Here is a 26,876-nt window from a genome sequence, read left to right as displayed (position 1 = left end):
TGCTCCATTGAGAAAAAGATGCTGGAGGAATTGTTCCTTGTGTGTTCTATTCTTCATCTACTTCTATGCTTTGTTTCCAATTTCCTTCTTTAATGCTACAGTTATTGCTCTTCCTTTACCCTGCCTTGGTGTGCTCATAACCATACTTTGATGTGTCTATGAATCGAAGGGCCAAAAAATTTCTATGTCCTCTATAGCTTGTGTCCTATTCTACTCTTGTTCTAACTCCTTTCCATTGTTTTGAGGCCCTATCCCATTTTTTTTAGTCTGAATCTATTCCTTTTCTTGCTACTATTTTTCCTTTTCCGTTCTCTACTTATTTATTTTCCTCTAACTATTTCTTTGTTTGGAAGAAGATTTATCTTTTTTATGATTTTCTAGATCCCTTTGATGCCCATAGGATCTCTATTTGATCCATAGAATCATTGATTTTCAGTGTCATTTCTTCATTGAGCGTTTTGGTTTCTATGATTTTCTCCTCCATTTCTAGAACTTCTAGTTCTAATTGCTTTGGATCTCCTTTTAAAATTTATGCTTTCTTCCCTAGTTCATTAATGAGTTGGATTCCTTCCCTATATCTTCTCTGAGTAATCTGATTGATATCCCTTTCCTTTTCTTTTTTTGATTTCTTTTCAATACTCCCGAGGACACTCTAGATGATTTATGCATATATAATTACTATGGTGTCTATTTTATTCTGCATTCTTCCCTTGTTATTTTTGTTGTCGTGTTCCCTAATGACCTCTTCTCTATTTTGCTCTTCTGTGCTATCATCTAGTCTTATTTCCTCAAAATTTGAGCTGTTTGATGCCACACTTCTTCCTTTTTAAAGATATTTTACATATATGATTTTTCCTAAATAAATGGTATAGTTGATTTTATATAATGATTTGTTTGTTATAATTTTAATTTTCTTTTATTCGTAAAGATCTAATTTAAGGTTAACTAGTAATTGAATGTTCAAATATTTAGCATGATGTAGTTCATATCCCTTTATTCCTCCTAGTTTTCTCCAATCTAAATGAAGATATTGATGTCACAAAGTTCAACTGGAATGTTATTTAATGATACCCATATCGATAGATTAAGAGTTTTTACCTCTATATCATTAAAATTTGGCTTCCAATTCAAGAAGTTTAAACTGTAACCATTTATAATTTTCAATTCATTTTTAAGGAGACCTGCTCTAAAATTTAAATCCTTACAATTCATATAAACTAAAGAATTTGAAAGGAAGGATATACTTACCTGATTCAGGCTCATAGATTTGAGCCATCTCACCATTTTTGATCTCTCTACTTTCGAACCTATCCATACAACATATAGTCGATTCCTTTTGCATTCAAACCATTTGTCTTCCATAGTTTTGTTATTGATGATTATTGTGTTATCCATCTTTGTTTCAATAGGTTGATGCAAATTTATAAGCTTATCTGCAGGGATGTATTTTGATGTATATTTTGAAATTGTTCCAAGATTAGATTTTAAAGGAATGTTGTTTGCTTTTGAGATAATAGAGGGTTTTGGGCAAAAGTGAGCAACAAGGTGTTTTAGTGTCTGTCTCTCTTTTAATGGATTGTCAAAATTTATATTCAATTCTAGAGTCTTCTTTGCATACCAAGCTTTTTTTGAAGAAAACAACTTGTTTTTTCTATCTTTCTTCACTATTTTCACCATGATTCTGAACTTTTCTCCCTCAATCCCCTTTGATGATTTGTTGCTTTGAAATTCTCTATTTTCAAGGCTAGACTTTCATCCATCCTTCCTCCATTGCCGATGTTTTTCCTTTATTTATCAATTTGTGCGCTTGAGGGTTAGGTTTCTGCCATGCTCCTATGTCATTTTTTTGGCATTGATTATTAACTCTTTAGTTCATTCTCCATGCATCTCTACTAGGACATCAAATTGGTTTTTGAGTAAGATATGCTCCAATTTAGGGCATTTTTGTGTATTAATTTTTGTTGGTCTGAACATATTTCCCCTTTTTTTAGATGCCCCTTGTTGCTTAGGGTTACTAAGATTATTTTTAATAAAATTTATGCTATTTGCATGATTCACTGCTTTCATATTTTCTGCCATTTTTGGCATTTGTTAGATTTTTACATAACATAATTTAGAAATATTAACATATTAAAATTTAAATATTTTAAAATATTTTAAATAAATTTTAAATTTAAGTAAAATATTTTTTTAAAACAAAAATAACCCCCATTATGGGGTCACAACAATGCAACCACTCTACTAAAGGGCAGTCGTACACTGCCTTGGCAATGATAGAAAATCATAAGGTAGTTTCTCATTACTTTAACAACAAATGTTGTCCTTTAGACAATTGCTCCTACAACAACATGTGGGGGTGGGGGATGGGGTCCCCACACCCCCCAAAAATATATTTTAGTTTTTTTTTTAAATAAAAAAAGAAATGGAAAGAGCCCTAATTAAATATATATATTTTTATTGGTTTTCACTATAGTATTATAGTAGGAGAACTTAACCCAACTTGTCACAAATTTGTTTGTCATAATTTAAGAATTCCTTCTACCGATTTGGTGAATCAAATTCATATAGTTTTCAAATTAAGCCTAATTAATTTAGTTCATTTTCTCTATAATTTCTTTATGTGAATTTTTAATTAGAGGTTTGTCAATGCCAATTTTTCTCAATCAATACAATTAAATAGCAACCAAGTTTCAACACCCATCAAACAAAAAGTATACAAATTTGTTCAAACAAAAATTACTATTACGGGTTTTTCAAACCCAACCTTATTTTGATGCTATTAAGCTAGACAATCTGTTGAGACCCCTTGCTAATTCAAACCCTTCAAAGCTTCTAGTAATTCTTTTTCTCAAACTCCCAAAAATTTGCTCCTCAAATCCTGCATGTGAAATAATGAATTGAAATATTCTAATATAGAGCCCTAACTTCTCCTTAGGGTTTTTGACTATAAAAATCCCTAAAATAAAATTACTTTATTTAATTAATCCTTTCATGCATATTTAAGTCACTTTGATTAAAAAATTATTTTATTTTATTACACCCACTTTATTATTTAATGCAAGCACATTAAAAATAATATTTATTATTTTAATCAATAAAGATAATTAAAATACATTATTTAGATGCAATGCTAATTAAATCAATATCAATTAACTATTTATAATTAAAATATATTTAATAATTAATATTTAATTTTTTTTGATTCAAATTTCTAAATTATAATTTTAAATCAAATCTTTGAAATTACAACATATATTCAAACAACTCCAATAAATTAAGCATCATTTTATTTTTTAATATTTTCCCCTTTTTAATCAAATATAATTTAACAATCCAAATATGCCAATCACAGTTAAACCATTTACCAAGCAGAATCACATAAAATAACATGGGAAAAATGACCAAAGTCAAAGTCAAACAACAGACACATAAAGACATTTTGTTTTAAAAGGGTAGAAAGTGAGAAATGAGTTGTGCATCTCAGAGCAATTATATAGGCCATGGCTGGGGATTGGATTTGGTCATTATCTTCCCATTCTTACCATTGAGTTATTGCGATAGGACACACTCATCTTGACAATTAAGGGAAGTTGATGCTTGATACCTACAACCTGCATAAAGGGTGAGCATGTACATATGCACATATATAACTAAACAAAATAGTCAATGGTAAAGATGGGTACATTGGGTAGATCCCAACTAGAAGGTGACTACGACTCCCTCCCTTAACCATATCAGATATGTTAGATATAAAAGTAAAAAACATATGCGCACCATACACATGCAAGTATGGGGTACACACCATAATAAATCCCAAGTACAAATCATCACATATTCAAATGTAAAAAATCATCATCATGGATACAAAATAATCATAATTTAGAGACCTACCATATGAAATCATCATGAGTAATAACATTTTTTAATGAAGAATAATTAAAATAGCATCAATAAGATAGTAATCATAATCATCAAATAACACATTAAATAAAATTAATTAAATAATCATCATTCATATATAATCCAAGTTGTGAAATAATATCCTACCAAATATCTTTGAAACTAAACACATGCATGAGAATAGGTCTAAAAGAGTTTGACAAATAGGACATAAAGGAAAACTAAGGGTGGGAATTACAATCTCAGATATATCAAATAGAAGGTATGTCATTCTAGTACCTGATATTTCTTAAATTTTGGAAACCAAAATGAGTAAGGAAAAAGTTGAAGGATTGTAGTTTTTTAGGGGAATATCATAGTAGGAGTGACTCTAATAGGGCCTCAAGGGGAACAAATATTTCTTGGAATCCAAATAACATTAAAGGAGAATTTTTACGTATGGGAGATAACTTCATAAATATTAAACTTTCTAATAATAAAGATGGGTTTGAGTGGGTCAATGAATATCTATGCATCAAATGTGAAGAACTCAAGGGCTTCTTTCTAATATATATATATATATATATTCTATTGGACCTCAATTTCAGAAGAAATGTGGGATGGTCATGGGGACCATCAATATTGTTCTTAAAGATTTTGAGAAGGTTGTGGGTTCCCAATCTCATCTTGAGGGCATTCCTAATTTGATGAAATCTTACTTAGTCTAATGCCTTAATTGATGTTGATCTACAAGGAGAAAATTATACTTGGGGTAAAAAAAGAGTTGGGAAGGATCACATTTAGGTGAGGCTAGATAGAGTGCTCCTCATAGGTGGATTATTTTATAAGTTCTCTTATTCTCTAGGGATAGTTTCTAGAATTGGATATGTTGACCCTCTTTTGTTTTTGGTTATTACCTTTGATGGAAAAAGAAATTTCCCCTTCAAATTCAAAAAATGTGGCTCTCTCACTGAGGCCTTGAAGGCTGCATTGGGAAGTGGTGGAATATAGAGGTTGATAGGACTTCTATGTTTATAGTGATCAATAAGTTAAGGAATATTAAGGATAAGGTCAAGAGCTAGAATAGGAAATTTTTTGGGGACATTTTTGAAAATAAGAACTCCACTAAAAGATCCCTTGAGGAGATTTGGGATGAAATCTTGAAATATGGTAATAAAACCGATATTATGAAGAGGGAGATGAACATCTTGTTCATATGTCATGATGTTATTTCTAAGAAAGTGTAACGCCCCACTAGGGAACCCAAGAGAAATAAACCTGTTATGTCACCAAGTTTAGTGAATTTTTTTTTTTGTACAAGTTTAAAAAAAATTAAGATAGTAATGGGAAAGAAATACATTAAATAAAAATCATATACACAAAGAAATACATTCACAATTACATTTCTTGAGGGTTCCTTAACATTGAATCATACACATGTAAACTTTTATTAATTCAACTTCAAATAGAAATATAAAGTCCATGTCCATAGATAAATAACATATACATGATCTCATGAAATAATTCACAATGTACATATGATACCACAAGGCATAAATATAATGCATAACGTCCACTATATATGTCATAGGGTATGTCATGATAAAATAAATACAACATGATGCAACACATCATCTCGTAGGATCTCAAGATACAAAATGTATAAATACTTGACCATATACCCACTAAGGATAGGAACATGTCTCCATATGAAATAAATAGGAAAGGTAAAACTAAAATAAATGTATATCCAACATTGGTACACATCTATTAGGATCTCAATGGAAAAAAATTTACAACCACTTGACCTTATGGAACCTAAATGTCTTGCTCCCACTATTCTAAGAGGATAATGTTAGATCCCACTTCTTTAACAATCCACAAATCACAACAAGGATCTCGGTAAAGGAATCTTGATAACTCTCTATCACATAGGTACTACATGTACATCAAGGTAAAATATCTAATCCTAAAGGAATCCAACAACACATAAGAAACCTAATATTTATACAAAGAAGTGTCATAACATGAGTCAAGTATAAGGTTACCTTGAGAGTCTCTTTGTACCTCATCCCCTTAGTGACTCTATAGGGTATTAGTAATCCTTTCTTATAGACAAGGCAACTAATTGTGTAAGGTTGCAAACAAATATCTTCCCCCACTCCCATCCTAACCTATAATAGTGATCAAGGCTCATATGAGTGAGGAACAAAAAATATTTTAAATTTATTTTAACTTCATTTATGTTTATGTTATCACTTAATAAATAATCTAAAATGAGTTACCTTGGTAGCCACTTTAGGACCCTTGACCTCATTGCAAGCCACTTCCCCCTTACATACATAGATAACCTACCCTAAGATCATAAATTAAAAGTGTCTCATAAGGTCACAATAATCACATTGTGTTCCATAGAAGTCAATTGGAACACCACTGATCTCATACAAAGTTCTCCTAAATATTCATTATATTTACTTATCACAACCTTCACATATAAAGGTTGGGTTTTATGACATAGACAACTATAGACAACAACCATGTTCCTAAACTCTGGTGTACAATACTATTTGGCCAACTACATAACCCCAAAAACTTCATTAAATCAACATAACAGAGACACCATAACCAATCATTTAATTAAATCATACATTTTTAGCCATAATATTGAGTTTGGTAGTTTTCCTAAAATTTACTTTGATCATAAGACTTGTTTAAGTTTAACAATACATATAGTGTCACCCTTTCAAGGATTAAATAATTGGCACATCCAATCTATATATCAATAAAAAATTGATTTAAAAATCTAATTGATTCTTTTCCTCTTAGAATGTAAATATAAATGACATGAGCCTAGAATTATATGGCTACTAAGTTTAGCACTCATACATCTCTCTCTCTCTCTCTCTATCTCTATATATATATATATATATATATATAATATTAAAAATCTATCATTCCATTTACAACATTATACATATACTATTATTATTTTTTATTTCTTTAAAAACATAAATATAAAATATATTTTATTTTAATAAATTATAAATTATATTTTATTATTTGTTAAGTTTTTTATTTATTTATTTTTAAATGAACCTAAAAAACCATCCCTTTGTGGGGCCTATGATTATCTCTACATTGCCTTGGTAGCCACAACATTGCCATAAGCAGTTGTCATTTCTTTGAAAATTGACCGAGGGAGAGGGGGATTTATATTTTTAAATATATTAAAAATACTTACATATAATAATAATAATAATAACAAATAAAATTTTAAGATGACACTCTTCTCTGTGAACATGAATTTAACATCGATAAAATTAAGGAATTAGAAAATAACAACATTAAGAAGGGTGAAACAAAAGAACTACTTTTCAACCACTAAATATTCAAAGGTAACCTATAACTCAAAACCCTCTATTCCCTACTATAATTGATTTATCATATTGGTTAGGGATTCATTAAAAAAACTGGCAAACATTCATAGCATATCAAAGGGAAAAAAATAATATTCATATTAAGAAACCCCCTTTGCCTAAAGGAAATTCAATCCATATTTGTATTCCAAAAAAAGAGGAAATAGGTAAAAAGTTAGGCAAAAATCTACCAGAATTATATCAAACATCAAGAAACTGGATAGATTCAAACCCATAATTGATATGGATCTGAGTAAGATAGAGAATAAAGAAGAAGAAAGATTATTTCTCCAAAATGAAAAATGGAAAAAACCAAATGAATTATAATCCACTTCAAAGATGAAAAACATCAAGAAACTGGATAGATTCAAACCCATAATTGATATGGATCTGAGTAAGATAGAGAATAAAGAAGAAGAAAGATTATTTCTCCAAAATGAAAAATGGAAAAAACAAAACCAATTATAATCCACTTCAAAGATGAAATTCATTAAAAAGTTTGAGAAGAAATCAAGAGGCCCTAAATATGGATTTTCATAAATAGAATAAGGAAAGACAATCCATAGGAGATATTCTAAAAAATAACATATCAAACCAGTCACATCCAAAAAAAGAGATAATAAATTCAACATCAACTAGATTAGATACAAGGAAAACAAAGAAAAGGAGGAATAAATGATATTTCAAAATAATCATAAAAAAGAAATCGCACCAAAAGAAATGTTTTAAAGAAGAAAAATCACCAATCATGAGGAATTTCATAAATAAAGATATCAACCCAAATACATGTAACTTGGTATGCAATATTGACCCCTCTAAAAGAAAAGAAAATACTATAATAATAAGTAATCACTATATGGAAACCCAATGGTTCAAATGTAAAAACTATGGGGTATACGTAATCTTAAACAACCCATCACTGAAAAAATCTACTCTGTAAAAATAAATAAATGTAGGATGTAAGGACCATGTAATTATGATATCTATCTTTGATTTAATATTCTTTACTCAATGTAAACATAAACAAATTAAAGAAAAATTATTATAGGAACCTATACATTTTCTTAACGGGCACACTATAATAATTTACAATTGGGCTCCAAAATTTGATAACATTGTCATACATAAATTAAATAAGCCAACTTAAATTATCTTTAAAAAACTTCTAGTAGAATTGATCAAAATTCAAATACTAAAAAAAAAGGAAACTCTATAGATGAATTTTTAGGTATAAATTCAAAGCTCTCATGCTATAGTGACATCAAGATTTTATATATTTAAGTAATAATACCCAACAATTAGAACCTATTAAGACTATTACAAATAGATCAATATATGCATTAGAACCATACATTTATTTAAATCCAATTCAAGATTTTACGTTATTTGATTTAGATTTCTGACCCAATGAGTTCAATTTCTACACAATTATCAATATGTCCACTAAACTAGAATTAAGAGAGTCCAACCTTCATTCCAAGGAAATAAATTCATTTTAATCTCTACCAATAAAAATAATCCTTTAAATATAAATACATCAAAAAAGATTGTAAAACTTATCCCAAGTAAAATCCAAACTCCTACCGCTATGATAGAGGAAGATGAAATAGTAGAAACATATGATAACTCAAAATCAAATTTCTTTTCAAAAATTAGCAATGAAAACACTATAATCAACAAGAACCTTAACAAGAATTATGAAATAACAAGCGAATTAAAGAATTTCCATAATTATATAAATGAGAGTTAATTCGAATACTTATATACCACAACCTATAAAGATGAAATTATAAATTTAGAGCAATGTGAGCTCTATTGGAAACAAGAAATGTTCATTAAAGATATAAAATAAAATCTAAAAATCCATAGTAAACTTATGAAAGATATTATGTTAATCCATAATGAGATTTGTGACCAAATTATTTTATTGGAAAAAGAACACAATCCACACATAGATATAACCAATAAGAAAAATAGTAATTCATTTATTCCTTCCAACCTTAATCCATCCTCAATTAACTTCAAAAAAAGATGTTAAAATTATCCTAATATTAATAGTAGAAATATCAATTTTTGAAACCAAGAAGATAGAAACATCTTGGATAATAGAAAACTTAAAACAATAATGATAAAAGATAAAATTCTCAAAAAATGAAATTTAAATAGTACTACAAATAAAATTTATCAAGATAAGAAGAAAAGACATAATAAAATTATGAAAAGGCACTAAGCAAAGGGAAGGAATAATATAAAAAAATCTAATAATATTACTCATAATAGCGGTACTTTGGAAATATTGAATAAAGAAGAAACAAATTATGAATCTATCAAAATAGAACAAAACCAAATTTTAGAAGGTTCTTGAGGGAAATATAATGAAACATAAATTAGTTTTGACCTCAAAATTCAAGAGTTGAAACAATAATTAAATAATCAAACAAATTCTATCATTAAAGAAACTAGCAAATACAAAAAGTGTCTAAATTTTAGCAAACTTCACCTAACAAAAATCTAGTTTTAGAACAAATTGACCAATTTGTTAAAACTGAAAACCAAAAACAACAATCTAAACTCATCTTAGAAAAAGAAAATGACTCATAATTTGAAGATAAATCAAGTGAAGAAGCCCAAAAATTAAAATTAAAAGGGCCAATACAAAAAAAAAAAAGGACTTAAACAAAGAGCAAATGATGTTAGAAGAACTATAGACTAGTTATAGCCCAACAAAATATTTAGAGAATAACAATTCAACATTAATTAAAAATAGGAGTTGAAGAAATATTATCAAAGAACCTTTAGAAGGAAATACAAATATTAGATAAAACCAAGAAATATTTAATAATAATATAAAAACAAGCATGATGGAAAATCCCGACTTATCTTTCAATTCACCCATAGAAGTAGAAGACTTCTTAAGAGAATTTGAACTTCCTTCTAACACACAAGAACAAGCTAATCCAATCACCTATCGAGAAGAATTTGGTACTCAAGAATGTGATCGAGCAAAGTCTCAAACTAGAAATTTAAGAATGAAGAACATTAATGATAAATGAATCAATAATACAATTTTGATAGAACTCAAAAAATATGATTCAAATAAAGAAGAAGAAAATATATTTAAAAAATAGTGTCCAAAATGCATAAACAAACCTAGATAATATGAAAATTGAAGCTAACTTAAGTGGCTTAGAAAACCCAAACTATGGGAAAAATAAGAGAAAAAGAGGAAGGAAATCCTTAGTTGAACTTAGAATAGCTATAGGTCTACCATGAAGCCATAAAATGATAAATAACCTTTTAAATTTAGGAAAAAGGGAAAACCATCTCCTTTGAACCATAAAGATAACTACATGATATATCAGGGGGTTAAATGCCCCCAATAAAAATGAATATTAAAAAGAAACCTATCTTTATTTGAATAATAAATCATAATAATCCAAAAAACTAAACTCAATAGGGAGGAAGGAGAAAAAACTATAAGGCAATTAGAAATATGGAAATTGGAACTAATTGAATCAAATGGAGTGTCGGGAGGCATTGGAATCCTATGACATCCCAAACGAATTGATTACTCTCCACTTATATCCACTAAGAATTGGATGGGAGGTACTATTAAAAGTAATAAGAACAATCTATAATTTATAATTATAAATGCATATGGTCTTACATCCACTTTAAGGAAAAAAGAGATATGGAATAAGATAAGTATTTTTTTGGATTCTAAACCTTCTGAGAATTTTCTAATTGGAGGAGATTGCATTATCCATGCCTCAGAAAAAGTAGGTAGATTATTAAATATAAATTAAGTAATGTTAGATATTAAAGAATGGAAAGCTAATAATAATTTACTTGATATCTCATTATCTAACGACATATTTACATCGAATAGTAGATGGTCAGATTTATGTTATATAGCTAAAAGAGTAGATAGATTTTCCTTTAAGGACAACTTATTCTCTATTAATTTTCCTCTTAATTTTGATATTCTCCCCCATGTAGGCTCTAACCATTTTCTGGTTAAGCTAGTAATAGGAGACCCTAAAGTACTCTAAATAACTCTTAAGTGTGAACAAATGTGGTTCCTAGATAATAATTTCCTAGATAAAATCAAATAGTGGTGGAATGAAGAAAATTTTGAAGGTTAAAAAATATTTTATTTTATATTTAAATTGAAGACATTAAAAAGAAAAACTTAAAAATGGAACACATATCATTTTAATAATATTTTTCAAGAAAAATTAGAAAATGAAACAGATCCAAGAAATTTAAACAAAGAAATCATCAAGAAAGGTATGGATAATGACAAATACAACAAAGAAAAACATCTCTTGGCTAAGCAAGAACTTATTTTAGCCAAGGAAGAGATCTTCTGGAAACAAAAAACTAGAGAAATTTGGTTACTCAAAAGAGATGCAAATACAAAATTCTTTCATAATAACACAATAAATAGAAAAAAGATAAATAGGATTTCAAAAATTAAGGATCAATCAAGAAGAATAATTGAGAACCCTAAAGAAATATTTGAAACCTTTGTCAAATATTCCTCTAATATTCTCAATAATTCAGATTCATAAAATTTAATTTCTCAAAAAAAAATGTTAGATTCTATTCCAATAATTCTAACAAATGAAGACAATAAATTTCTAAATAGAAAATTTGCAAAAGAAGAAATCAAAGAGGCTCTTTTCTAACTTAATCTAGATAAATCCCCTGAATTAGATAGTTTTCAATTTTTTTTCATTTAAAAAATGTTGGGATATAATAGGAGAAGATTTATGGCAAGCTGTTGAAGCAACTAGAAATTTAGGATCTCTTTTAGAAGAAATAAATAATACCTTCCTAGTTCTAATTCCTAAAAAATCCAATTACGAGGAACCAAGGGACTTTAAACCAATAGCTTTTTAATACTATCTACAAAATCTTATCTAAGGCCTTGACAAATAGAATGAAAAAATTTCTTCCTAATCTTATTTCTGAGGAACAGACAAGTTTTGTACCAAATAGATTTAAAAAAAAATGGTATTATCATACTCCAAGAATTAATCCACTCAGTTCAAAATAATAAGGGATCATGCATGTTAATGAAGTTAGATATTCAAAAAGCATATGATAAGGTAGGTTGGTGTTTCCTTTGTAAATCTCTAGAAGCTTTCAACTTCTCTCACCAATGGACTGATTTAATCTATAATTGTATCTCTACTCCTAAAATCTCTATCCTCATCAATGGATCCCTAGAAATCTTTTTTAGCATTTCCAAAGGTATTAGACAAGGAGATACTATATCTCCATTTCTATTCATTATAATGGCTAAAGCATTTGGATGATCTATCAATAAAGAAAAAGAAAATAGGAAAATAACTAACCTTAAAGTCATAGAAGGAATCCCTAATATTAATCATCAATAATTTGTAGATGATACTATATTACCAAAAGAAAGTTCAGTAGAAGAAGCATCAAGTTGTAAATCGATAATTAAAGACTATATGGAAGCATTAGGTCAAATGATAAATGCAAATAAATTAGAAATATTTTTAATTAACACCAAAGGAAAAATAGAAAGATAAATATGTAATATAATGAGATAGAAAAAGGGCACATTTCGATGAAGGGTGCTCCTCTTAATCCATAAACACATAACATAAACAAAGAAATAACAACAATTTGTGAGAAGAAAATATGGACTTCTTATTATCACTAAAAATGTGGAATTACATAATTCAAAATTACAATATGCTAACCCACATGAGCATCTTCATTATAGTAATATGCAAGACAAAGCTACAAACTATCACCCAGAGTTGTCCTAGACAATGTTTAGGCATTTCTTAAATAGGCAATTTTATGTCGTCTAAGAAGGTTCTAGAAACTCAAACTTAATACCTAGGGCTGACAAACCCTAACAATACATATAGAGTCAGCTAAATTCACTTTTGACATTTATTTTGGAAGTTTTGGTTAGCCCAAATTTGGACGAGCATAACTCATGAATCGTTGCTCTAATTGGCTATTATAACCACTTTTCAAAAACCTCAGCTACTAAATTACAAGCTTGGATTGGTGAAAATGCCAATCCATGGATTTTTTGGGCATCATCCAAGCACATTTATGCCTTCAACAGTGAGCCTAAAGTTTATATACTAAAATTACAAACCAAAAATCCATAATAAATCCATAAATACATATGATATGGTACTGAGCCTTAATTGGTTGGCTGATATATCTATATGATGAATATCCATCTTTGAAGTTAGGACATTCTAAACTCGTATGGTTGACTTACTAAGTAGCAAGCCTCCATAGACAATAGCTCTGCATTAAGATAACTCTTATTTAAACAACTGAAATGAAATATTTTTGGTTGATGCAAGATTGCTCTTACACCCAAGATGCTCCTACATCAGACACCTGGGGTAATTTGGGAAGTGATCCTATCATGTCTCAAGTATTTAGAGGAAAACCAAGATGGTTAACCTATTGGAAATATAAGATATTTTAGGTTATTGAGAGGGGAGGGGTGAATCAGGAACCAATAAAACTTAATCTTAATTCACCAATTAATCCTTCATATGTATTCTGATCTAATTGCATGCATGAAAAATTGAAAGTGTTAAAACATTCATAAGACTTTGACACACAATATGGTGACCCAAAAACCTTCCAAATAGAATGTAAAATTGGGGTGGGGATGATACCCACTAACTTTAGTATTGCAGTATAAAGTTGGCTTGTTAAGGCTTACAATAATCAATTTGATGATTTTCCCTATTAGGAGCAATAAGGACTGCTAAGTCCACCTTGCAAAAGGATTTGCAAACATACAATAAAGTATGCACTTCGTAAAGAGATTTACAAAAGACTGTTAAGTCTACCTTGTGAAAGGATTTAACTGTTCCACCTGTTAGGATGAACCAGTGGTTGATCTCTGATCTACAACTTAGATTTGCTGAATGAGATTCCTTTGGAGTGTAATGATCACCTTGCTGTGATAGATAAATCTTTTCTGCTCCTTATAACGCTTGTAGACTTTTTACGTCACACTTTTTAATACTTATTACATTCTTATTTGGATGTGATGCAATACACTACATATATACCAATCCAACTTATAATTCATCAAGGTTGGCTATAATACAAGTTTCACCAAAATACACAAAGTCAACCCAATTGTAGGTACTCAGGTTTTGAAGACAAACTCGATGAGGTTCTGACACTCAGCAACCATTGTCAACACTTGACATCACCATGCAATTGGTAGACATAGAAACTCAAATCATACTAATCACTTCCAAGTAGTCTAAACTCTATCTGTACTAGTGACTCGGTGAACACTAAGAAACTCAACATATAAACTGAATCACTTGGTTGACACTGCATAGCTTAGTCAACACTATCACTATGAGCTTAGTATAAACTGAATCACTTGGTTGACACTGCATATCTTGGTCAACACTAGATTCGCATTACTGAAGCTATGAACTTAGTAAACATTCGAGAACATGATTTGCACTAAGAAACTCAGTAAACACTATGGAGCTCAGTTTACATTGATAATCACCACCTTGGTAGATATTGCTTGGTGCAAACTAAATATTATTCCTAGAACTCAGTAGAAATTTTAGAAATTGGTAGAGCTTGAATTACTTGGTTAACACTGTAAATTGCAAGATAAGTTTGGTAGCTGCTAACCATCTGATTAAGTGTGTGTTACTAAAAAACAAAATTGACTGAAATGTCAACATAACCTCCTCCCTTGCTAGTCATGATGAATCTTCTAGTGACTTCCCTTACTATTTGACTAGGTATTCTTCATTAGTTTTGTTCCTTGTACTTTTTCCAACACAACTATCTAGTATCTCCTCAATCTCCTTTTTAACCGAACTAGCTACTAGAATACTCCATTGCACTTATGCAAACTCAACTCGATCACCTCCTTCATAATACACTATCAAATCTAAAATATTAAATACTGGTGAAATATTAAATTTAGTAGGCAACTCCACTTCATAGGAATTTCTAGAATCATGCCTTTTCACTATCTTACATGGTCTAAACTTCTTCAATTTCAGCTTATTGTATGTACCCACTGGAAAATGCTCCTTTCTCAAATGAATTGTGACTTCATCTCCAATCTAAAATTCCTTCTACCTTCTTTCAAATCTACCTTAGCCTTTTACTATGTATTCATATTCGTAATGTGCTTCCTCACCTAATGGATATTCTTTAAATTTTTAGCAAATTCTTCTACTTCAACACTACTTATCTCTCCTTTATCCAATTGCCTCAATTTAGAAGAATTTATGGGACTACTTTAATATAGAATCTGGAATGGCAATTTACCAGTACTCTTATTGTAAAAATTATTATATGAAAATTCAGTCTATGGTAAAATTAGATCTCATCCTTTTGGTTTATCACCAACAAAAAATCTCAGCAAGTTTTCCAAAAATTTGATTCACAACTTATGTCTTCCCATCAGTTTGTGGATGACGTGATGAGCTGAACTTCAAATATGTCTTTAATTGCTTCCACAATGTATGCTAGAAATATGCAACAAACTTGGTATCTCGATCTGAAACTATACTCTTTGGTAGACCATGTAGTCTCACCACTTCTATGAAAAACAACTCTGCCACATAAACATCATCACTAGTCTTCTTGTAGGGAATGGAATGTGCTATCTATGAAAACCTATCAACCATCACAAAAATAGAACCATGCCCTCACTAAGACCTTGGTAATCCATGCTAACATCCTCCCATGACTTCCCTGGTATAGGTAATGGCTGATACAACCCCGTATTCTTCTTCACTCCTTTTTCTATCTAACATACTCTGCAACTCTATACAAACTTCTTCACATCTTTTTGCAACTATGGCCAATAATAGTTCTCAGCAACCAATGCAATGGTCTTATCTCTCCTAAAGTGTCCATCCAATACTCCACTATGATTCTCCTTGATGATGTTTTCTCTCATTGAACATCTTAGAATGCACAACTAGCTTCCTTTGAATAACATATCATCTTGGATTATGAAATTCAACCATTTTACCCTATCAAGTGTAACAAGTTCTATACAAGCCTTCCAAGCTTCACCAAAATCAGGATCCCTTTATAAAAATTATTGAGTTCCTTGAACCCAACCACCTCAATTTTCATTTCAGTCAGTAAAAGTTATCTTCTACTAAGAGCATCTACAACTCTATTAGACTTCCCACTCCTATATTTCAAAAAAAATGTATAACTTTGCAAAAACTCAACCTGCTTCAAATGTCTTTGGTTCAATTTTTCTTGACTATTCAAATATTCCAAAGCTTAATGTGTAACGCCTCGCCAAGGAATCCAAAGAATTAACCTAAAGTTTCACTAAGTTTGGTAGCATTTTTTTAAAAAAAGAATTTAAAATATTAAAGTAAACCATTCATAACATACACCTAGTAACGAAAGCAGTAACAAACATTCAACTGAAAGTAAACATAAACATACATAATAGGTTACAATTCTTTAAGGATCCCTTAACATTGAATCACATCTAAGTTAACTATTAATGATTCCATCTAACATCACATCCTCATGAAATAATAATGAAAAGTCCATCATTCTTAAACAATATACTTTGGTTCCAAATGTCCCTTAATAAATTACATTTCAGAATGCTCAATCATCCACTGTACATGTCACAGGGTATTAAAGGCATAAAAGAATATACATATGTGAAAATAAAGTACATCTTCATCCTAATTCTAGTCCATGATGCAATAAAGTAAATGGAACCAAATACCATACATGATACATCATCATAGAATATATAAACCATCCATCATAAGAGATATCCATATATCACAAACATAATTGACTTAGTGCACAGTTCCTCCCAACCGTTAATAGCATCATTAGACCATCTTGGGCCCTAGCCATCCCTCCATGTGTAACATTCCAAATCACCAAAGAGATCATCGATATTATCATAATAGGAATGTCACTCCTAAAACATACTACATCATATGCATAAAGAAATCTAACATGCTACAACATATGCATAAGAAATCTAATCATGCAAAATAAAGCATAAGATAAGTAAATAACATCATCTATCATATTCTAATCATCAATATAAGGATATGTGTCCACCATCATAATCCATGAATAGAATGAAGATAGATGCCAACAAAGAATGCATCAGCCACAATGTCTCAGATGAATCTCAAATGGTAAGAGTGAAAAAGCACTACCACCCTACCGCGTGGAACCTAAATGGTCCACTCCCACTGCACTGAGGAGATAATCTCAAGTCCCAAAAAGGCTAACAGTTCACATAGCACAAATACTCTCTAAGTCCAGGAATCCTATAAGTATACTAACTCAAGGGTTCCAACACAAATTGACATCTAATCCCAAAGGCACAACAAAGACATGTAGGAAACTTACTATGCAAGTGGGAAAGTGTCATCGCACGGATCATGCTAGAGTTACCCTAGTAGTCTCTTAATAGACCCCGCCCCCCTAGTGATCCCTATGCAGCCACTAGTATCCTCTCGTACTGACAAGGCATACTACGGAATGCAAGGTCGCAACCAAGTGTTCTCTCTACTCCCATCCTAGTCTGTAGTAGCACTCAAGGCATGGGCAAGAATAAAACAATTATCTTATTAGGTTCATTTAAGTCAATATTAGGTGTAATGTTTTCACTTTTTAAAACAACTTATAATGAGTTACCCTGGCAGCCTCTTAGGGCCCCGACCCCCATTGCAAGCCACTTCTCAACACTACAAGTAGATAACCTACCCTTAGCTCATGGAATCATAAATCACAAGATCACCAAAGTCCTATACAAGTGACTGGAAAAATATTAAAAGATAATCCATAATAAGAGCATAAAATCTCCATGAGCAAATAAAAAGAATCCATAGATAATCATGACCACAATAGTTCTCTATTGGCAATTGAAGGTATCACTGATAATCACAATATCCATTTGTTCTCAACAAGCAACCAAAAAGTATCTCAAAATCATACTGATCGAAGAATCCAAAAAGATCGAGTCAAAAAATGTCACAACATGACATCATCAAGATCAAATAAACAATTCAATCCCATCAAGGCAACTAGAAAGTAATCCAAATACAACCGATCAATAACTCATAAAAAAGGTTACATTTATCACAACTTACACAAGAAGATTGAAGACAATATCAATCAACATGTCATCACATAACCATGGTTGAGTTTAAAAGATCAAGATCAAAAGACATCATCGTGACATCACACTCATAACCCCCGAGCCTCTGGTAGACGTCCTATAACTGGTCAACAATCTAGTCAACCCAAAAACCTAAAATAGATAGCATATAGAAAACAAAAATGCAAGCACATGTTTTGGTTTGCTAAAATTATATTATTGAATAAAGTGTGGGGGTCTCAGTTTTCATTTTTCAAATTTAGATATCGAGTGAGGGGATGTTTATACATTTTTCTCAAACCCATGTATTTGTTTTGATGGATAAAGGTTCCCCCCTATAACTCTTAGAATTCAATGTTCTAGGAATATATGTTAAATGTTATACATTATTTTGGTAATGAATTGTTGTTTTCAAATAACTTAATTTCTTCTCTTGAGAACCCCAAAATAATAGCTTAAATATTTCCTTTATTACATTCTCATTAACCTTAATTAGACTAAATTCTAATTAAGTAAATTGATTAATTTAAAACTATATATTATTTATTTAAAATCTAATTAACTTGAATATTAAAATTTCATTAATATTATATATATCTAACAATTATTAATATATATATACATACATATATATACATATATTTATATATATATAATAATTAATACATAACAATTTTTAATATTTAATATTTTTAATCACATATGAAATCAAATCTCAAATCATATCATATATATAAAAAAAATTACATGGTAAATGCACCCGTGGCCCACAATACTAATGTCGTTGTTAAGGTGACAATGTCATGCACTAACGGCTACTGCCGCAGTTGGCCCTACGACTGCAATTGTAGGTACGACTGCATCAGTAGGCTATGGGCCAACGCTTATATATAAAAGGGTGGGGTGGGGTGAAACCCCCACCCCCCATTACATTTAAAAAAAAAAAAGTTTAATTTTTAATAAACATTTCAATAACGTTTCGCATATGCACTTTTAAAATAAATTTATTAAAATGCTTATGACTGTGTCATTTTTTTTTGTAAACAACAATGTTTTAACATCCACACACACACACACACACACACACACACACACACATATATATATATATATGTGTGTGTGTGTGTGTGTGTGTGTATATGTATACATACATACATACATACATACATACATACATACATACATACATACATACATACATACATACATACATACATACATACATACATACATACATATATATATATATATATATATGCAAAATTTATAAACATATATGCATGTACTAAAAAGAAAACATTTACAATAATGCATGTGAGCATAAACATAATTTTTTTTAAATAAATAGGGCTTTCCAATTTTATAAATTGGAAATTCTCTCCATAATGATTGTTCTCTATTAATTCTTTTTAATAAGTTTGTCCATAAGCATCTGAAAATCCTAGCCCCATAGTTTCCTTAGATCTACGCATGTGGGGATTTCTCATATAGGAATTTAACTACCCATGTCAAAATGCATACAACCAAGATATTCAACATATGAAAATCCTCAGAAAGAATTCATCCTCAAAAAGAATTTAGAAGACACAAAGAAGACAGGAAGTGCAAGAAGCGAAATATCACATGCAAAAATCACAAGTGTCTACTTGGACACTGATGCTAAATCACTTCTCCTCAGAATCCATAGAGCAAGCTCCTTCCTTCTCCTACATTCTTGGGTCCTCCAAACACGCTCTCCGAGCTTCTAGGAGTGCCTGAATATAAAAAACTCTCAGGAAGCACCTAGAATGTCTCTAGAAACAACCAAAAGATGAGATAAGCGTTGACAACTAAGCATGAGCTTTTTCCAACCTTCTAGATGAGTCACAAGGTTGTAGACACCATGTGCTTAATTTGTGCACTAATTCCTATTTTGTTGACATACGCGCATAACAAAGGTGCGCTTACTCCTAGGTAGACTTATAACTTTTATTTTAATTCATTTATCATTATTATTATTATTATTAATTTTAATTTCTTTTATTTAATTCTTTTTCCCAATTAATTCCCATTTAATTAATTAAAATCAAAATATCTAAAGATCATGATATTATATTAATTTTCCCCAAAATAATTCAATTATTGATTAAATCTTTTAATTTTAGACTTAATTAATAGAGAATTCACCATAGACTCCCAAGCTAAAATATGAAAACCCATCATAGAACAATCCATACAAAATTAGTCTAAAGGGTTAAAATCATGAATTATGTCATCCGACACATTTGGAAGGTAAAATATCCCAGATACTTGTCCTACCTTTCTAGGACAAATGGTTTAAGGGTTTAGGATTTGGACTTGAGAATTTATCTCCCCTCTCTTACCATTGAGATAGTGCGATAGGGTATGCTCATCCTGGTAATTCAGGGAAGTCGATACTCGATACCTACAACCTGCATAAGATACCATGCATGTACATACTATATATATATATATATATATATATATATATATATATATATATATGCTAAGCTAAACAAGCAATGGCAGGAAGTGGTCCATCGTGTAGGTCCTGACTAGTAGGTGACTATGAATCCCTTCCTAACCACATCAGAAATGCCATACAATAAGAGAACAAACACACACACACCATACACATGCAAGTATGGGGTAAGTATCCATAAGAAAACACATGTGATAATAAACCATCTAACTAATCATCATCAATAACTGAAAATAATCTAATAATCATCATGCATATATGAAATGTAGAGTCTAAATAATCACATCATATATCAACTGAATCTATAACGCAATATCTGATAGTCTCAAAACAATGCTACTAACCATCAACACAAAACTAGTCTAATAGAGTTCAACCATGATAGCAACAATGTATCTAGAAAAATGTAAATGAGGGCAGGCACTACATGATGATCATTATACAAAAAAAATCCCTAAGAAGAAGATAATGTCTCCACTTCTTCAATACCTAAACTATAGCATAAAATCCTAATCATAAACAACATATTTTCTTTTGGCATCATTCAACTTCTCACTAAAATAAGCATCAGGTCCACTTGCTTGGCTCAAAACAACTAATATTGTAGTACCATTAGCATCACAATCTACTTGAAACACCTTGTTAATATTTGGAACTACTAGAACATGATGCTTTATAACTTTTTGTTTCAATAGATTAAAACTCTTATCAACTCCTACAATCCACTTAAATTCCTTCCTTCCCCCTCACATTGTTTCAATCAAGGGTCCACAAATACTACTAAAACCTCTTATGAACTTTTTGTAAAAACTATCCAATCCATGAAAATATCTTACCTTTGTAGCATTCTTTGGATTAGGCCATTCAAGGATAGCCTTCAATTACTTTGGGTCTATTTTCAGATCTTTTATTGAGACTACAAATTCTAGGTATGTCAACTCCTTCACAAAACTGCACTTCTTCAGGTTTATTAGAAAGTTTCTTCCCTCAACTTATCAAACACCTTTTAGATATGCATAAAATTCTCCTCCAATGTATTACTAAAGATCAAAATATCATCTAGGTACACAATGAAAAAATTACTGAGAAACTCCTTCAGTACCTCATTCACGAGCCTCATGAAAGTGCTTTGTGCATTGGTTAACCCAAAAGGCATGAATAATCACTCATATAGTACTTCCCTTTTCTTGAAGGTAGTCTTCCAATCATCACCTTCTCTGATGTGAATATAATGATATCCACTCTCTAGATATATCTTTGTGAAATACACAACTCCACCTAGACAATCCATAATATCATCCATCCTTGGGAATGGAAATCTGTATTTGATTGTGTTCTTGTTAATTGCTAATATTGTTGGTACAAATCATGGACTCAGACTCTCTTGAATCAGCCCCTTCTACAACAACTCATGAAATTGTCTATTCAAATCTTCACTTTCTATTGGTGTCATTTTTTGCATTGCCTTGTTTGCCAAACTAGCTCTTGGAATCAAATCCATCTAGTGATTGATCTTCCGCACTAGGGGTAATCCATCAAGTACATTCTCTGACACAGTATAAAAAAACTCTCTCAACATATCTGCAACTTCTGCAGGCACCTCCTCTACTTTTTCTTTACCATATTTTCGCATTATAGAAAAATATATACGATCACACTTCATACTTTTGAGAAACTCCTTTCCATCAATGAAACATATTCTGACAATACTACATACCTTTTCTTCTTTATCCTTTAATGACTTCAACTTATGTTTCACTCCATTTTTTGTTAGAGTGTAGGTATTTAATCGCCCATCATATGCAACATGCGAGTCAAACTACCATGGCCTACCCAACAACATATGACATATTTCCATAGGTATGATATCACAAAGTACCTCATCATGGTAGCTTCTAATCATGAACTTCACTGAGCATTGCTTACTAACCATGATGTTGTGGTCATCTTGCACCCAAACAATATGATATGGGTTTGGGTGTTTTGATATCTTTAGCTTCAATTTTGTGACCATAATTTTTGACACCAAATTTTTAGTACTTCCACCATCAATGATCACTTCACAATACTTATCTTCACATTTGCATGTTGTATGAAAAAAGCCCCTTCTATGAACAGGTTCATTCTCACCACTTAGTAGAACTCTTTTGTTAACTAGGACTTCTCCTCTTTCAACATCTTCAGAATGTGATGATCTAACATCTGCATCAACATGCACAACTCTAGATTGTCCTTCTATTCTTTGATCAGTCCTTCCTTGGCATTGGGAACATTCAAATGATCTATGTCCTATTCCACAGTGGAAGTATTTTCCACAAAAAAATTATCATCAAGATCCTTGTCGTCTTCCTCTTCCTCTTTGATCTCTATTGTTCTAGTCATAGAAATAATTGGAATTATTTTTCCTCTGATTTTGACTGCTACTTCCAACCTTATTCTTATTCTTCTTATCATCATTTTGGCCTCCATAAGACCATCTACCAAATCTTCCACCATGACCTCTACCACTAGTTTTTTTATTATCAAACTTTCTCCTTAGCTTCTCCTCAACTCTTAGGGAAAACTAGTATGCCTCCTCAATGCTAGTCACTTGAACAAGACTAAGATGCTCTTGAATGCTTGGCCTTAACCCATTAAGATAAAAAGAAACTTTCTACTCATCAACTTCTACATGGTTGATTCTAATAAGAACTTAGTAGAACTCTTCAGTATACTCTTGAACAAATTTTTCCACTTGTTTCAATCCTTATCTTTTCTTGAATAGATCAAGCTTATAATCCATGGGAATGAACTGTCCCTTAATTTTAGTTACCATCTGATCTCATGTGGTGATTTTCCCATTTACTCTTTTATTTTTTCTCTAACTAGATCTCCTACCACTATATCTTTGCATGACCCTTCAATTTGGCCTTCGCCAACTTGACCCTATCCAGATCTTCAATATATTCATATTCAAAGTACTCTTATAATTCATCGATCCAGTCAATCAATCCTCTAGATTAAGATTTCCTGAAAATGTGGGAACATAAAACTTAGGTCTTTTTCCAATACTAGAAATGGCCTTAAAAAGCTTCACCTTCTCTAGGTTAAGAACTTCCTCTACAATGGTTTGGTCCACATTTCCTTCTACTTCTCTTTCATCCTCATTTTCATCATCTCCTACAACAAGATTCATTCCTCTATGCATCTATTCTTTCAATGCTTACATTTTCCTCTAGAGGGTTCTAAAATCCTCAAGTGTAACACCTTTGACTCTTCCACCATGCTCTTTTGATGGAGGCATTCTCATGCTTTTTTTGAAACCCTAGTGCAAACTACTTCATAGTCTGCAATGTATCTAGATACACAACCCAAACCATGATCTTGGTGCAAACTACCTCTCAATTGATGATCTGTCCACACACTCAGGAACTCCAACTCTGATACCACTTGATGAAGGGTGCTCCCCTTAATACCATAAATACATAATAGAAACAAAGAAATAACAAAAATTTGTGAGAAAAAAATATGGGCTTCTTATTATCACTATAAATGCAAAATAATAGAATTTAGAATTACAATATGCTAACCCATATGGGTGCCTTCATTATAGTAATCTACAAGAAAAAGATACAAACTATCACCCAGAGTTGTCTTAGACAATGTTTGGGCATTTCTCAAATAGGCAATTTTAAGCCACCCAAGAAGATTTTAGATAGTCAAACTTAATACCTAGAGCCGATAGCCCCTAACAATACATATAGAATCGGCCAAATATAGTGTTGACATTTATTTTGGAAGTTTTGGTCGACCCAACTTTGGAAGGCCATAACTCTCAAATAGTTGCTTTGATTGGCTATTATACCACTTTTTAGAAACCTTAGCTCATGATCTATAGGCTTAGATTGGTGCAAGCACCCATCCCTAGAGTTTTTGGGCCTCATCCAAGAACATTTAGGCCTTCAATAGTGAGCCTGAAGTTTATCTACCAAAATTACAAACCAAAAATCCGTAATAAATCCATAATTACACATGATATGCCACCGAGCCTCAATGGGTAGGCTGATATATCTAAGCTAAATCCACCTATGAAATTAGGACATTTCGAGCTTGTATAAATAACTTACTAAGTAGCAAACCTCCATAGACAACAACTTTGCATTAAGACAACCCTTATTTACACAACTGAAATGAAATATTTTTGGTTGATGCAATATTTTTCTTACACCCAAGATGCTCCTACATCACATTCCTCTATAAATACCTTGGTATACAAATAGAAAAAGGAGTGAAGGATGGAAAAGTTTTGGATTTAGTGTTAGAAAAAGTTGATAAGTCCATAAATGGATGGAAGGGAAGATGGTTAACTAAAGCAAGACAAATGACTATGATCAAATCACTTTTGTTAGCTATTCCAACCTTTGATATGTCTTGTCTTCCATTACCCAAAGGTATTAAAAGAAAGTTAGACTCTAAAATCAAGAATTTCTTCTAGCATGGAACTGAAGAAAAGAAAAAATTAGCTTTGATCAAATGGGATAACATCTATAAACCTAAGAATTTTTGAGGGATAGGTATAGTTGGAAAAATGAAGCTCTGGGGTCTAAATTATTTTGGATAATATATAAGGAAAGTAATAGTAAATGGGAAAGAATAGTATATCATAAATATCTAATAGTGATAATCCATTATCTTTGTTTAGAACTATCAATCCTCCTAAAGGATCTAGAATTTAGCACTTTATTATGCTATGTCATCCACTTATCTTTAAAAGCATGACTTGGAATATAGGTACATGTCAATATGCCCTACTTTGGTAAGATTCATGGGATGGGCTACATGTTATACTTTAAGAAACCCTCCTTTTGGGAAAGGTGTAAAACACCTAAAAAAATAATTAAATATTTTTGGCAAAAAATATCAATTTACAAAGAAAAAATAATAATCTCCATTGGAAAATCATTCAAGTCTCTTGAACAATTTGTAAAATCTGGATGAATTGTGTTATTTTTAAAACCACAAAAATATATGCATTGGCGAATAAAAATTATTTTATGGTAAAATATTAATTGTGTGGATGAATTATTTCATTGTAGTAGACATAAAATATATACATTAACAAATAACAGTTTTTTTCAAAATTAAACATTAATTTTGTGGTTCTAAAATGAAATGTGATTAAAACAACCAAGAATTTAGAGACATTGCCTAAATCATGAAATTTAGAATTTTTCAACAGCTAAAAGTAGAATAAATTTGCACTTACTATTGGTAGCAAGGATATTGTAATAGCTTTTGTAGACGATCCCTCCTTGTGATCTCTTGTGTGATGTGCCCCAAATATGGAAGTTTATATATCAAGATGCCAATCACTAATCAGGGATAGAAAAAATGAGGCAAAATGGAATTTATATCACTTGATTCTAAATTCCAGTAGGCAAAATGTGTTGACAAATCTACTGCAAAATAGAAAATTATTGCCAAAATGGGCCAACTAAAGGGAAAAAAATTAAATACATTGGGTAAACTACCCATACACATGTAAATCTAATGGATTGAGGGATGTCAAACTTGGTATCAGTTAGAAAAACTAGGTCGGATGCATGAAAGGTGAATAATGATACCAAAGAAGTCAAATGTGAATCCAGGCTAGGTAATTGAAAGGAGTAATGACCTGCTAACCTGGATAAAGTTAGGTGATTGGCCCACCATGTAATGGCTCAAAAATTGCAAAAGTCAATGCTAAGAAATCCCAACATTTGCTAAATTACGAATATTCACCACTAAAAAACACCTTGATGGGCTATCTTTTCTAGACAATGTTGATCTTGCAATAAACATTAAAAATACATTCACTAGAATTTGGGCAAATATGTTAGTGATTATAAAAATAAAACCAACAATGGTCAATTTGGAGGATGGTAATGGAAATCACTTCATATCA

Source organism: Cupressus sempervirens, chromosome 11, assembly GCF_028749045.1.
Source record: "Cupressus sempervirens isolate cs-2001-9-10 chromosome 11, ASM2874904v1, whole genome shotgun sequence".
Classification (NCBI taxonomy): Eukaryota; Viridiplantae; Streptophyta; class Pinopsida; order Cupressales; family Cupressaceae; genus Cupressus; species Cupressus sempervirens.
This window is presented reverse-complemented; position numbering follows the sequence as displayed.